The 14,192-nt window shown below is 39.7% G+C and overlaps 1 long non-coding RNA gene across 1 annotated transcript in view; it reads left to right on the top strand.

Moving 5' to 3' along the window:
* Window positions 1–4,182: 4,182 nt before the first annotated feature.
* The window catches only part of LOC127535929 (uncharacterized), a 32,822-nt gene continuing 22,812 nt past the window's right edge, over window positions 4,183–14,192 (top strand). The window contains exon 1 of the long non-coding RNA XR_007944862.1: window positions 4,183–4,304. This is a non-coding gene — a long non-coding RNA (uncharacterized LOC127535929). The remainder of the gene's footprint in view (window positions 4,305–14,192) is intronic.

Genomic DNA, 14,192 nt, shown 5'->3' on the forward strand with positions numbered 1-14,192 from the left:
GAGGTGTAACGCATGTGAGGACAGCTGGGAGGTCGGTCAGATTTTGTTTTCAGTGCAGGTGTTTGGGAACACTGAGGCTGAAACACTGTGTAACTTTGTCCTCACATGGGGAGGACAGCTGAGTACAGGGGAGACGCTGATGAGACGTTGTGAGCTTCTACTCTGGCATGTTGAACTCCTCTGCTATTCTGCCAGAGCACACAGATTAACATTTTTGCCCACTCTTGGCATTAAAAATATGTCCAGGTTGCCTCCGGTTGTACAAGAGAGTTTGAATTACACTGACATTCCTGACATTCCCCCTGCACTGACCTGCATACTTCCCTGGCTTGGGTGCACATGGCACTATCCCTGAAACACACACATATTTCAGTCCATCCTACCAGTTCACACTTTGACATTTGACACTTTGATCTGCAGTTGCAATCAGTTTCGGTGAATCTGTCAGCTTTGGCCTTTTTCACACACTTAAACCGACACATGTACCAGCTCACCTGGCACACACATGGGAACCTGGAATGTGTGGGGAAGGTCTTGCAAAACGACTTAACTAGCAACCATCTGAGAAAGAGAAAGAATGAGTGGGGTAGGACGAAGGGAATGTGTGTTTGTGCGGAGTTTTCAGCTGGGGACTTTCAGCCATTATCAGGATGAATCTGAAAACAGGAAGGCGAGTTCCAATAAACAAGACGAGCGGAAGACAACCACAGTTCTTCTTCCTGTTTGAGAGCAAGGGAGGAAACAGCAGATTTTTTAGGAATTCAAATAAGAAGCAACACTCCGGACTGACCATCTTTCTTTTAAAAAACAACAACATAAAATGCTCCAGTTTTGACAGATTTTTAAGTGTTTACTCTCGATCAAACCGATTTTTTAGTCGATTTTGTGAGTCAAAAGTGTGATGAGGCAGATATTTACCCCCATGTTCTGCTAGTGCATGATTTCATGAGTGTCTTGCTATACAGGCCTTGGGCTGAGCTGAATCTGGCTGTTTGTGGGTCAGTAGTGGTGACAGAGAAGCGGTCTGACACACAAAAACACAGTTTCCGCTCCATCTGGGTGCTTTCAATTTCTTTGGAGAGCAAAGAGTTTCTGATTGGGGAAAACCCAGGAGACTCTGTGATAAAGGGCGGGATCACAGTCTGAGGAGGAAGAATATTTAACTGAGAACAAAAAGGAGATAAAGCTTTAGATCATCTGGTGCCTCCTCAGCACAATGTGTCAGTATAACCGGGCTGAGCGAAGGGCTCAGATGGAAGGTGAAGATAGTGCACAATTAGTGGCGTGATTGATGGTAAACTGGCACTTCCCTCTGTGATTGAAAAAGTTCTTATAGTGATGTCTGTTTTATCTCCTTGATGAATGCTGACCTCTGACCACATCAATGTCTCTGGTCAGTGTCTGTGTGCCCGTTTGAGTGTGGAAATGAAGCTTTGTTTTTAAAAGGGCTGAAGCAATAGCCGCACCATTAGGCCTATCAATTATCAGTACTCTGCGTGAACTCATCACTTTTTTCCCTAGTTGGAGGCAAAGCAACATTTATAACAAGTGCACAGTCTTTTTCTCATTGCTTTTCTTCTCATAATCTGTAAAGAAGCAAAAGAGGACAAAAGGATGTCATTATAAGTTTACATTCTGCTTTAATGCTTTGAACAAGTTCCCTAAAATCTCATGAATTTCTCCCAAACTATTTTTTTGGTAAATACTGTTCATGCCTGCCTTTAATGCTCTAATAAAAATAAAATGTTTCTTCATGGTAGTTTCAAGAAATTGATTTCTCCGGCTGTGGTGCAATCAAGAATTCACGATGCATGTAATTTCTGTGACCACCTTACAGATTGTACCCAATGATAGAATGACACTTAGTTGAAGAGAGACATCTAGAGGAAGCAACTGGAACTATCCTCTTCATTTATTTTCCAACAGAGAGAAGACAGCTATTACCTCCACACATTAAATTAGATGCATGACTTTATATACAAAATACACAGGGACATTTCTGCAGAATGAAATTTGCTGTTACTCTACCTGCAGATACTTTGAGCTCCATATGCATCCCATGTTCATACATTCTACGTGTCAATCTGCAGTTGAGGACATCTTCCACATGATGGCACTCTGGCTCTTTCGAAGGCTGCAGCTGCATCTTGCAAGCTGAAAAGTGGATTACAAGACAATCCTTCATTATTAAAAATCAGATATACCATGCATTCGAGAATATTGTCTATTTCAGGAGTAATACCACACAGGCAAATCCAGTTTTCAGGGGAAATAAACTGATAGAGTGAAACTGGAGGAATTGATCTGAAATGATGAAATGAAATTGGCCAAATTTGCTATGAGGATTTTAATTAACTAAGGTTCGGTTCACTCTCTCATTGAATTATTGGCTACTGCTAGATAGGCGCAATAAGCAACTGCCACCAAACCTGATAAAGGGCTGTGATTTTGCTCTGCACCAGAATTTAGGCCCTACTGCTAATGGAGGAGGTGCCCTACGGCTTCAGGCTGCTAACTCGGTAATGAAGGAGAAGTTCCATGTGCAGTAACTCCACTGAAACACCCAGGTTGCATATGTGCTACCAGAAATCCTGGAAACCTGAATCCTCTCCATTGGGATTCAGCTTTTAGCCGTGTGTCAATCAATGGATCATGGTCATAACGCTGAAGCTGTGACCACAGATACATTTTTGAGAAACTGTGCCTTGGGCTAAAAAGTAATTTGGTGTGAAAGTAAAGAATTAGACCTCGGAGATGTGGCTAGCATTAAAGTTAGATGTGATTAAAGCTACAGGCATCGATTGGATCTCTGTTACGAGGTACCAAGCCTTGGGATGTTCTGCAGAATAGTGGAATCTCTCTATTCAATTTCGTGATTTTCCACTGTAACACCACATGGTGATTTCATTTGCTTTACACATTTGCAAAAAAGTGGGGGGAAAAAAGCATGATCTCACACTTTTGCTGGCCAACTCCATAGATTCCAAGGATGCCTAATTGATACACGTTAGGTAATGGCTTGGTTTAAATTAAAAACTACAAGTCAAGTGGAACTTTCTCATTTATTATTCAGTGAAGCACATCGTCCTTGCTTAAAGGCTTTAAGAGGCAAGATAAGAGGCTTTTTAATCTGTATATGGGAGACATACCTCTGTTTCAGCTCTCACTAGCAATCAGTCAAGAAGAAGCGAAATCAGAAAAGACAGCTTTCATGTGTGTTTATGTGTCTGCCGCGTGTTTATCCATTTCGCCTGCATGTTCACATTTTCGTGCACGCTTATTGAGAGAACAGAGTGTGTAGGAGAAAAGAGGTATTCTGGTTATTAGGGGGAAAACTGTTGAAGAGGTTAGAGCCCTGCACTCCAAGCTGAAGCCACTTTTGCTTTCATGTTAGCAGCTGTCCAAGCCCAAAATGGCCAATTACCATCATTTCTCTGCTACTGGTGGTAATGTTAGTGAGATAGTCAGAGAGAGAGAGAGAGAGACAGGAGGAGAGAGGCTGAGAGAACCAGGAGCAGATGAGGTAGAGGCAGCCGAGATAAGCCGGAAAATAAAACCATATTTCCACAGCATGGAAATCAGACAACATCCACCATGACAGAAGGTGAATCCATCATCTGCAAAAGGAAATAGATTCAATTAGATGGGTCCCTCTGGTGTGTGAATATACACAGAGATTGTTTTTATGGTAATAATGATTGTAATTGCAACGTTTCTGAGTTCTTTCACATGAATTATACAGTGTAATATATAAATACACGTGTAAGAAATACAAAGGAAAGAAAGAAAGAAAGAAAGAAGGAAAGAAAGAAAGAAAGAAAGAAAGAAAGAAAGAAAGAAAGAAAGAAAGAAAGAAAGGATGTGGTATCTGTGTATATCTGGATGCAAGTGTTATTATTATTACTGAGGGTGAGATGCAGACTGACGTTTCCCCAGAGACTCCTTCACTGATCTGTGTCTCAGTGTCTCAGTCTGATCTTTGCCAGGAGGTAAATGCTGTTAGAGCTTGAAAGATTGCCTATGCATTATTTCTTATGGGAAATATTGCATTCACTTACAAACAGCATGATGTTTTAATCACACTCTCTCACCGTCTAATCAAAACAAGCCAATCGAAGCACACACCGTGAATGCTTTAAAAGTAAATACCACTGAATTATTTTCGACTCCCTCCGTTTTTGATAATCCCTCAAGGAACACGTTGCTTCGCGGGAGGACAACCGGTGCACCTCATAATTCCGCGGAAAACGACAAACAAGCCGCTTCAACCACAGGCAAGGTGCGGGTGAAAGAGACATTTTCAGGTTAGATGAAAGATTTCCTCGTGTCTTTTCATCAAGATTGATAATGTGGCGCGCAGTATTACATGTGGGTGGCTTTGGTTGCTACTGAAAAGGAATACAGAGTCTGTTTTCTGACCTTTCATTCGACTGGCTAGACTTTACCATTGGGTTGACATCAATATCAGGACTGCCGTGTCTGACAGAAAGAAAGAAAAAAGAAGGAGAAAGCAAAAACCTCACACCACTTCGTTGACAGAATAGAACTGTGGAGTTAAGGCAAACAGTGGCAGAGGGGGGCTCGAAAACACCCATATTGGAGAATGAGGAAAAGTGGTAAAAAGGTATTGCAGACCTGCATGACAAAAGAAGACAGAAAGAAAGATAAAGTCCTATGAAATATATTGTTAGTTTCAAAGGCGAGCTGCTGAAAGAGGCTCTGCAGTCCACCCTGAATCTGAGGTCCAGTTAACTCTCATTTTTAGGTCCTGCCATGATAAGTAATCAAGCACTCTTCATGCTGAGTTTATTTTCATTTGATTAATTCTAATGTGGCTGTGCCCAGTCTGTGAATACAATGAGGGTTGCATGTTTCACTGCCTCCATCTGTCCTACTAGAACATGTCTGGGAACACAACATCACCAGAACACCAGAACGGTTAATCTGCCTTATTTACTTCTCCCAATATGGCTGCTTTGTCACACACATCATTTGTCCTCCAGGATAAATATTTCCCCAGCGTCGGTGCACACTAAATGTTGATTTATCCTCAGCCTGTTAAACTGGCCAATCTGCATATGGCGTGTTTGTGTTTTGTCAGGATGCTTCCACTGTGACAATATATACTATAATTATCATCTAAGTGTGGCAGCAGAGCTGGACTCCATTCACTGGTCTGCGGAGACCTGGGTGTGTGTGTGTGTGTGTGTGTGTGTGTGTGTGTGTGTGTGTGTGTGTGTGTGTGTGTGTGTGTGTGTGTGTGTGTGTGTGTGTGTGTGTGTGTGTGTGTGTGTGTGTGAGCTAAGCTGTCGTTTTGTGCTATGCGCTGAAGATATCTCGTTTGACAAAGGGCTGATTTAATAGGAGAACAATTTAATGTTGTCTGATTTCATTGTAATGAACAAGATCTCGACTCATTTTGCTCTCCTCAAAGGGAGAGAAATAAGGGGGGAGTGAGAGCGAGAGAGAATGAGAAAGAGATGAAGATCTGATTCGTCGTCTAGCTATTTATGTTGCAGAAACAAAGAGAATTTGGAGCAGGCCATTTAACTTAATGCTCTCTCTTCTTTGCTAACGATCTGAAGATAATTAGTATTACTAATCAAAACACTTGTGTCTCCTCTCCCCTGTTGTGTCATCTTCCCCCAGGGCCATTGTAAACTGTCTATTGCTATGAAGGGCACTCAATTGTTCCTTTTATGTTTCCATTGGATATACATGAGCACAATCTAATGTATTTCCCATCTGCACTGTTTATTGTTGCAGCCTTGATGTTCCCAAATTCATTGTTTTCGTGTGAGTCACCAAATATCACCTAAAGCCCCTAAATCAACACTAGTTTTTCCTGGTTTGCTAACAAATATATCAGCATTCTTAATTGGATAAATGAGAGTTGAACAGAACCAGATTTCTAGCATTAGCAGGAGAACTATTCCTTCTACAATTCAGCTCAGTGTTGAAGCAATGGCTCAGTTAATGGGTTAAATTCAAATAACTACTCGTCATTGAAATAATTTACCTGATAAAAAATGTATGCTTTCTTGCTTGTCTGTATTTCATCTAATCTTAAATAGGTTTTGCTGCAAACAAGAATTATTTTTTCATTATCATTTAATTAATATAACACTTTTTCAATTAACTGATTATGTAAAAGACAATTCAACTGAGTGCTATGAACTTGTGAAAAATCTCCAGCACAGGTTTCTATGGAGCCCACGGTGACTCTAAAGATCCAAGGACATCTCACACTGGAGAAGCTTGAAGCACATAAGGTTTAACATTTCTGTATGATAAATTACTGAAAAGATAATTGTACTGCACAGTACAGCACATGTTCGCCATAACAATATTATACATATCGATTTTGGAAGGTATAAAGTTCACTATATTTACAATCATATTAAAGCATGATAGGATTAAAAAAATGTTAATTTGAGCAAATGTTGCAGATTCATCCAGTAGCTGTTAAGAATAAATGTTTTTTGAAAGTAGACTGCAGAAAAATTTCACTATGTGAATCAAAACCAGGGTGTTCTTGCTGTGAGGCAGCATTGCTAACAGCAGAGCCACTGATGAAAAAGCATCACAAAACACAGATAAAACAGCACAACTTTAAGCAGCACGGCAACTGGCATTATGAGCTACCAAGCTGGAAAGGACAGGAAACCGAGTGCTGGTTTCTCCAGAATCGGTCTTGTAGCTGTGTTTCCCTGAGATGACTCTTCACTCAGGATGGTGGATATTGGCAGAGTGGAGGGAAATCATTGTGTGTGACTTCATCTCAATAAAATACAGCCTGTCACGGATTATAGATTAATTAGTTTGTCTTTACCTGAGAGCAATGAGTGGGATCCAGTGGTGAAAAGACCAATTTTACACATCTCTGATTAAATAGTGTAAAATTACTTTTTTGGAAATATGAGCCTGGAGGAAATTGTGGAGTTTTGCTTACTGGGCTGTGCTTCCTGAAGTTACAGTTGGAAAGCAGTTTCTATATAAAGCCAATTGATGGAGTGAATTTGACTTAGAAATGAAAAGTAAAAATGCCATATGTGCCTACAAACAAGTGGTCCTGGATATTAGACTGAGGAGTTATCCATAAGACACCCAGCTATATCTTTGGATAAGGTCTTACTTCTGTTTGCAAGGAAAGGAGTTCTGTAAAGTTTTCAAGGTTTATTTCATTGTGAAGATAAGGCAAAGCAATGGCTTCACAGGATGGGGCACTATAGGTCCTTATAGTGTTATTCAGTGAATGTTGAATACCCAAACAAAACTTTTAATGAACCCTCCACTGGCCAAGAAAGTGCTTTTTGTTTAAATTTCATAGTACTTTGAATTCCTTGCATAGGCTACATTATGAATCCTCACCCAGCCACATGAAGCCACCACGCAAAATGTATCCATCCACTGCAAGGTTTTGTCTTTACATATTTCATTTCACGAGACAAATGTGCACAAATTAATCAAACAGCTTCTAAATAATATGAATGATCAGGAATGGAACATCTCAAAAGTTTCTATTGTGCAGTGTTGTGGACTGTCACTAGTATATTACAGTTCCTTTGGAATTATTAAGGTTACAGGTCATGCATCTACTCAAAAAAAATATGATTACTTTAATTACTTTGAAAGTGCATCACTGTCTTCATATTAACACGGAGCAAAACCTGCATGTGGAATGTGAACAGTAGCATTTGCAGTGAAAAACCTACAGATGGAGTTTTAATTCTATTCCTGGTGCATAATATCTGAATCAGTTAAAAGTTACCCGTATTGAATCTTGTATTGAACCTCTTCTTGTTACTTTTCTGTAAAGAGTGAAAACATGCATGAACAACTTTTAGTTTTGCCTGTTAAAATGGTCAATATTATTGGGGGTAGATAACATCAGCTGTAGTAAATTAACCTCCAGTAACAGCTATATTGAACTACTGTCTGTTAATGCTTTCTCTCTCAAAAAGACTGCAGCTGTCTGAACTCTTTCACAAGTTTTGGTATATCTGACCCCAAGCTGATGTGAAATTCTGAAAATGTGAGGTTACTTAGTTTGCTGTTTTACTGTAAGATGTAACAGTTGCTGTAGACACTGAAGATACCGGACAGTAATTCAGTTATAGTCTGCAAACATGCAAAGAATTGTATGTGGAGAAAGTTTGTGTTTGAGGTGGATGACAAGGAAGTTAAAGACAGTCACAAGTCTTGCAAAAAGGGTCACATAACATTTTGAACAAAAGGAGGAAACATTGTAAACTTTTCTAATCATCTCAAAAACATACATCCAAGTCTGTACACACAGAATTTCGACGTTTCACCGCTCCAATCTGTATCAAACTTACCATGCGTGATCAGAGTCTGGCCCTCATTACATCCATAGGTCAAAATGCAGCCACAATAATTGCGCCACCTTGTGGATGGATAGGAAGTGTGCTGCATATCCAGCCTGTACATGCTAAAATTTGCCTAAAATTTTACATATCTGACCAGAATTTGGCCCTGATGACAAGACACATGAAGATTTACCTCACAGCAATACATAATGTACAACAGGAAGTCGGCCATTTTGAATTATGTGTCAATATTTGGATGACTTTTTTTCTCCAATGTTTGCACTTTTTCCAAACCTATAAACTCAATTAGATGATGAGGACGTTATAGACAGTCAAAAGTCATGCAAAGAGTGTCACATAACATTTTGAACAAAAGGGGGAAACACCTTAAATTTTTCTAATCATCCCAAAAACACACATCCAAGTCTCTAAACACGGCTCATTGTGACCATGCCTCAGTTGTTAACTTGATGTTGTAAAGAGGTTTAGCATCAAAATGTTGATGTTCTAAAATGCATCATCATCTATATTGTTGGAGCATTGAGGTGAAGGTTAGTATTACATAGTTTGGCTAACAGACTGGAGCTTATAACATGAGTTGGGGAGTTCTCATAATGTCAGTCAGCCACTGTCATTACAAGCATGGGAATTTTTAAGTAACAGAGTTTATCTTGAAATATTTCCTCAGAGTGGATTCTTAGTCACCCAGGTCATGGTAATCTTTTGTGCATCAGTAAAAAGCAACTGGACTTCTCTTTTTGGTTTTTGAGGACATTTCACCTCTCCCTACTCTTTTTCAGCTCTGCATCAAAGATGCCTCTTGGATCCGAAATGAAACATCTTCACTAACCAAAAAGAGAAACCCACTTTCTTTCTCCTGAAGCTCTTAAGATTGAATTACAATCATTTTATAGATTTTTTTCTCCGGTATTGAGAATCAAAGAATTTCAATGGCCAAATTCCTGGTCTGATGTCCCATGGAGAGATGAATCACTCTGTGACATCCCTCTCTGAAGGCAAGTGACCTGTGTTTTTGTAATTCTGCAGAGGTGCGATTCTTCTCCGGGGAAATGATATAGCTCATATAATTTGCTGCAACACGGGAGATTTCAGGACGACCATTACTTGGATCAAGGAGTTTATGGCTGAAAAATTGAGTGCTGAGGTCAGTAGTAGAGGTCAATATTACAACTGTTATGTCTTTATGTCAGTACAATCAATAGCAATCAACGTTTCATACATATGGCTCCTCATCTCGACTTGTCAGGTTGCAGCTCTGACTAGTTTAAATAATGTTACTACACACCAAAAGTAAGGGGTTTCCAGTCACATATCTGGACTGAATTTTTGGACTGTAGCTATTTACAGGGGAGGACTGTGAACTAAAAACATACTGGCAATTTGTTGTCAAGTGACTCTAATTCAATGCACCAAATTCAAACATGTTTATCAATCAATAAATCTGTAACTGTTTTGTTCTCTCTGCAAGTGTCTCTGGATGTGGAGCTACACATCTCTGATCTGGAGCTACAGGCCTCCCCGACTTCGAAAGTGTTTATTGTTCTTTTATGCATTGTTCGTCTGTTCTCCATCTGCTATTCTCTAACGTTTACCTTCACCCCAACTGGTGGAGTCAGATAGCTGCCCTCCCTGAACCTGGTTCTGCTGGGGGTTTTCCCTTCTTGTTATGGTCCACAGGAGCATCTGAATATCGCCCGCTCGGTGGCTGTGCACGAGTGGGCTACTAGGTGGCCACATGACAGCCCTTCAGACCCTCAGTCCGGTAGAGGAATCGGACAAACGTAGCGGCTCAGTCGCAAATGTTCTCTTTTATTACGAATAGTTCAACATTCAGCCAAAAGTAATTTAAACATTTTACAAAAGTTTCGCAAGGCGTTCGACCTCCACTCCTTACACAAAATGTGCATAAAGTATAAGTCACATCTACTTTATGCAAATGAACTCCGATGCGACCCGCCAACGTAGCTCAAATCGCGCCACAATGCAGTCAACATGCAACGTGGTGCATTTCACCTAGCCAATGAATGGGATGCCAGAAATTGATGAATCCCGTGGACACGTACCACTAAGGGTAGTTTTTACTCCCTATTGTTGACAAGTGCTTGCTCAGAGGAAATTCAAAAGAAACTTGAGGCTTTTTAGGTTTCTCTGTACAAAATCCTGTGTAAATGTAGTGGAATGCAATTTAAGGAACTGAGTTAAACACACAATCTGCTGTTTGTATTTGGTTAAAACGTAAAATGATGAAACAAATTTCTCCAAGGTTTTCCTTGATGTTGTTGATGCGTGTACAGAAAGCAAAAAATTCTAAGTTGAACTAATGTAATGGCCACCTGACACCTCATCTGACTTAATAAGCTGCTTTGATTGTCAGAAATATTTAAAATATTGCAACATACAAATGGCACATTCATTCCATTTCTTGTAATGCAACGATAAATAACTGGAATGGAGTAATCGAACCTGATAATATGAATGATGTATTGCACTCTAATTTACCTCACAGTCACACAATAACGTTCAATAGGGCGGCTTTAATTGGATCTGCGCTGGTTTCTGCTCCCTCCTCCTCCATTTGTTCCCTCTCCAACACAGAATTCTGTTTACCTGTTTGCTTAGATTGTAAAGTATGTAACAAATCATATTTATTGCTCTGCTGGCATGCAAATACACCCTATAGGCTATATTGCTAAGAAGAATTGATGAGTAGTCCTGAGCAAAAATATCAAATTTATATGTTTATTTTACCCATTTACATTAAAAGTTGACAGCCATTATTTTAAACACTTCAGAGATATTTAGCAAAAACCTCTCTAAATGTTTAGAAATGGTCAAATCTGCAGCACTGAAACCCTCATATTAACATAAACATTTAGTTAGTTCATTGAACTGGTTAAGAGATTGCAAGTACGCATGTCAAAGCAGCTGCTCTCTGCCTCCTCCTGCTATTTCTGCATCTTTGCTATTATCATCATTATCATCCACAAGCTGTCTAACTACTACTACTACTACTATTATTAATATCTATTTGTATAGCACCCTTTAAAACAGAGTTTTCAAAGTGCAAAAGTCAAAAAAAGGAGGAAGACCATTAGACAAACAAAAAAGACCAGAGAAGAAAAGTAGAGAAATAGTTAAACTTAGTAACAACATTACAAAATGAATCAACACTACAGGCAGTTTAATACAAATGAATAAATACATACAAGGAGTAAAATATCAGGCCATATTAAAGAAAAAGAATGAGCAGATTAAAAGAAAACAGAGGGCAAACCTATAAAAAAGGAAAATATAACAATAGCAACATTAATAATGGCAAATAAATAGGTAAATAAATAGAAAAGAATTAAAGAGAATAAAACAGAGTTAGTTTGTTGGTCTACATTTATATCTTGGGACCACTTGCAGCTTCAGCCAGCAAAGCCTTTTTCTCCATTTGGCACTTTCACCAGGTGGTCGGCATGGAGTGTGAGATACGTTTAACGAGCGTCAGGCTGAATGTTTTCAGTTGTGATGGCAACGGCTACCTGCTATTACAGCTTCCACCAGCTGTGTTGGGGCAGCTATGATGCCATATTCAACATGAGCATATAAATATACAGTCTAGTAAAGTCGAGGTTAGAAACATATAACAGGACTTGTCCACTAGGAAAATCCACAGACTTGTAGCTGATTATTTATATATTTATTTGAAAATGATGAAGTCTCAATTCAATGAGATTTGATAAGAAATTCAAAAGGATGTGGACTTTATACTCAATTTGTAATCAATAAAAGCTATCATACCCAAGCCAAAGAGGTTTCATCCAATTTTAGTGTTTTTTTTTGTTTTTTTGTTTTTGTCTCTGCAGCAAATTGCCAAGGTATTATTGCAGAATATTACGTTATCCAGCTACATTCAGAAGTTGGTGGAAACCAAACGAGAGAAACTATATAACAAAGAAAAGATTCACAATTGTCACATCGGCAACTGAAATGTCTGCTGGATGTGTAATTTGGCACTCATTGCTAAAATAAAAACCAACAACAAACCATCTAGTTTGGCATTTATGCTTCCTAGCAACTGGAAATGTATGACTTTAGCAGCTGTGAGACATCATTTTTAACTTTTTTTTCATGCCAGCGACATTTATGTGGTCAGCTTCAGTCACACCAGATGCCAAATCATTTCTATCTCTACCAGCAGTTTCCTTTATGCTAATTTCTCCTAAAAAAAAATGGAGACATGTCAATTTTTCTGTTTATTCCTAGTGCAGGTATTGACATGATGCCAAAGAATTAATTTACCTCACTTGAAAACATATTATTATTCATGAGTCACCTTTTGCAGCAAAACCAGTGATCATCCAAAAAAGCTATTGAGGGCTAAGCCTGGATCAAAACAGAACAAGACAGTGAGAATGAGTGCGACTAACAATCCCCTGGGAGAAAGCAACCTTGATGGGTTTCAGACACTGCTGCTGTCTGACAGGGTTGTTTGGTCTCTCCCTGGTGCCCTTATTCATGAAACTTCTCTCTCTCTCTCTAACAAAAAATAAGAAGAAAAAGATCAAACTGGCCTTAGTGCTCTTTGTACTTGATGATAGAAAATTATATCTAAATAAAATATGAAAACCGAGTGCACTTGAAAGTTTTTTGTAGCCGTTTATTGTCAGATACATGCACAGTATGTGACAGCAGAAGAGGCAGCATGTGGGTATTTGAAATTAGAAAAAAAAAGAAGTTTGCTAATTTGAAATCTCATGCATATTCAGTTATTAAGGTAGGGCAGCCTCACTCTTGAAGATGTTTCCAAATGTTCCAGCTTTACTCATCTGTCACACACTTTGTACTATGCAAGAACTCCACTGGGAGGCGGTTGCATATGTTTTGCAAAAGACTCCTTTCAACATGTGCTTTTTGGCAAGCGATCGCCCCCCTTTGCCAACTCAGCTGTGATACGCGAGCTGAAACCAGTGCATAATAAGGAAACGGTCTTAAGTGTGGAAAAAAAATCGTTATCCCTCATTTATCTAGTCTTCTAAAAATCATCCGTACGAGCTCCACCATAGAGGATAGGGTGTTGCCGGAGCTGCTGTGATTATGTACAATATGCACTCATTGAGAGTATATGAATAATTCCCGCTGCATGTGTGTTTGTGTGCTTACATTTGTATGTGCATGTGTGGGTGTGTGTCCCACTGAGACAGGATTAAATGGAGATAGAGTTTTCAGAGTAGAACCGATCTCTCCGAGAAACGGGGGTCTCTGGGCTCTTAGTGCTGAGCCCCAGTGCTCCTCCTCTGCATTTCCCTCCCACTCCTCTCAGCACCATCCTTAAATACTGTGGGGCCTTGGGATGAAACCTGGATACACTACTGTAGTCCCAGTGTTGTGGTTTCCATCTAAAATCAGCCCTAAACCTCTTTTTCTAAGACATGGTGGAAAAAGAGAGAAGTCTGCGGCTGGACAGATAGGAGGATAGATAATGCTCGCGCTTCTGTGGGTGTCGGGCTTTAAAACAACAAAGCGAAAGTGAAGTTTTATGCACAGCAGTCTGTGAGTTGGTGAAGGATGAGCAGAGAGAATGTCCCTGTCATCTTCGAGGCCAGAACACAACAGTGAATACCCATGATGTTTATGTTTTTCATCACCCGACGTCCGTGGGAGAGTGAAGGAGCAGCTTTTTTTTCTCCTCTCCCTTTCGCGCGCAGAGCAAAATTGCAGAGACAAGCAGACATTACCTTGCAAAGTCAAGACCCAACATTTGCAATGTGTATTGACATATTGATTTTCCTTGGCAGCTATTGGCAGAAGGAGTAAGGAGGATGGGGCCGTGTGTGCGGGTCCACAGGAGCTCGG

The sequence above is a fragment of the Acanthochromis polyacanthus genome, chromosome 10 (genome assembly GCF_021347895.1).
Source record: "Acanthochromis polyacanthus isolate Apoly-LR-REF ecotype Palm Island chromosome 10, KAUST_Apoly_ChrSc, whole genome shotgun sequence".
Lineage (NCBI taxonomy): Eukaryota > Metazoa > Chordata > Actinopteri > Pomacentridae > Acanthochromis > Acanthochromis polyacanthus.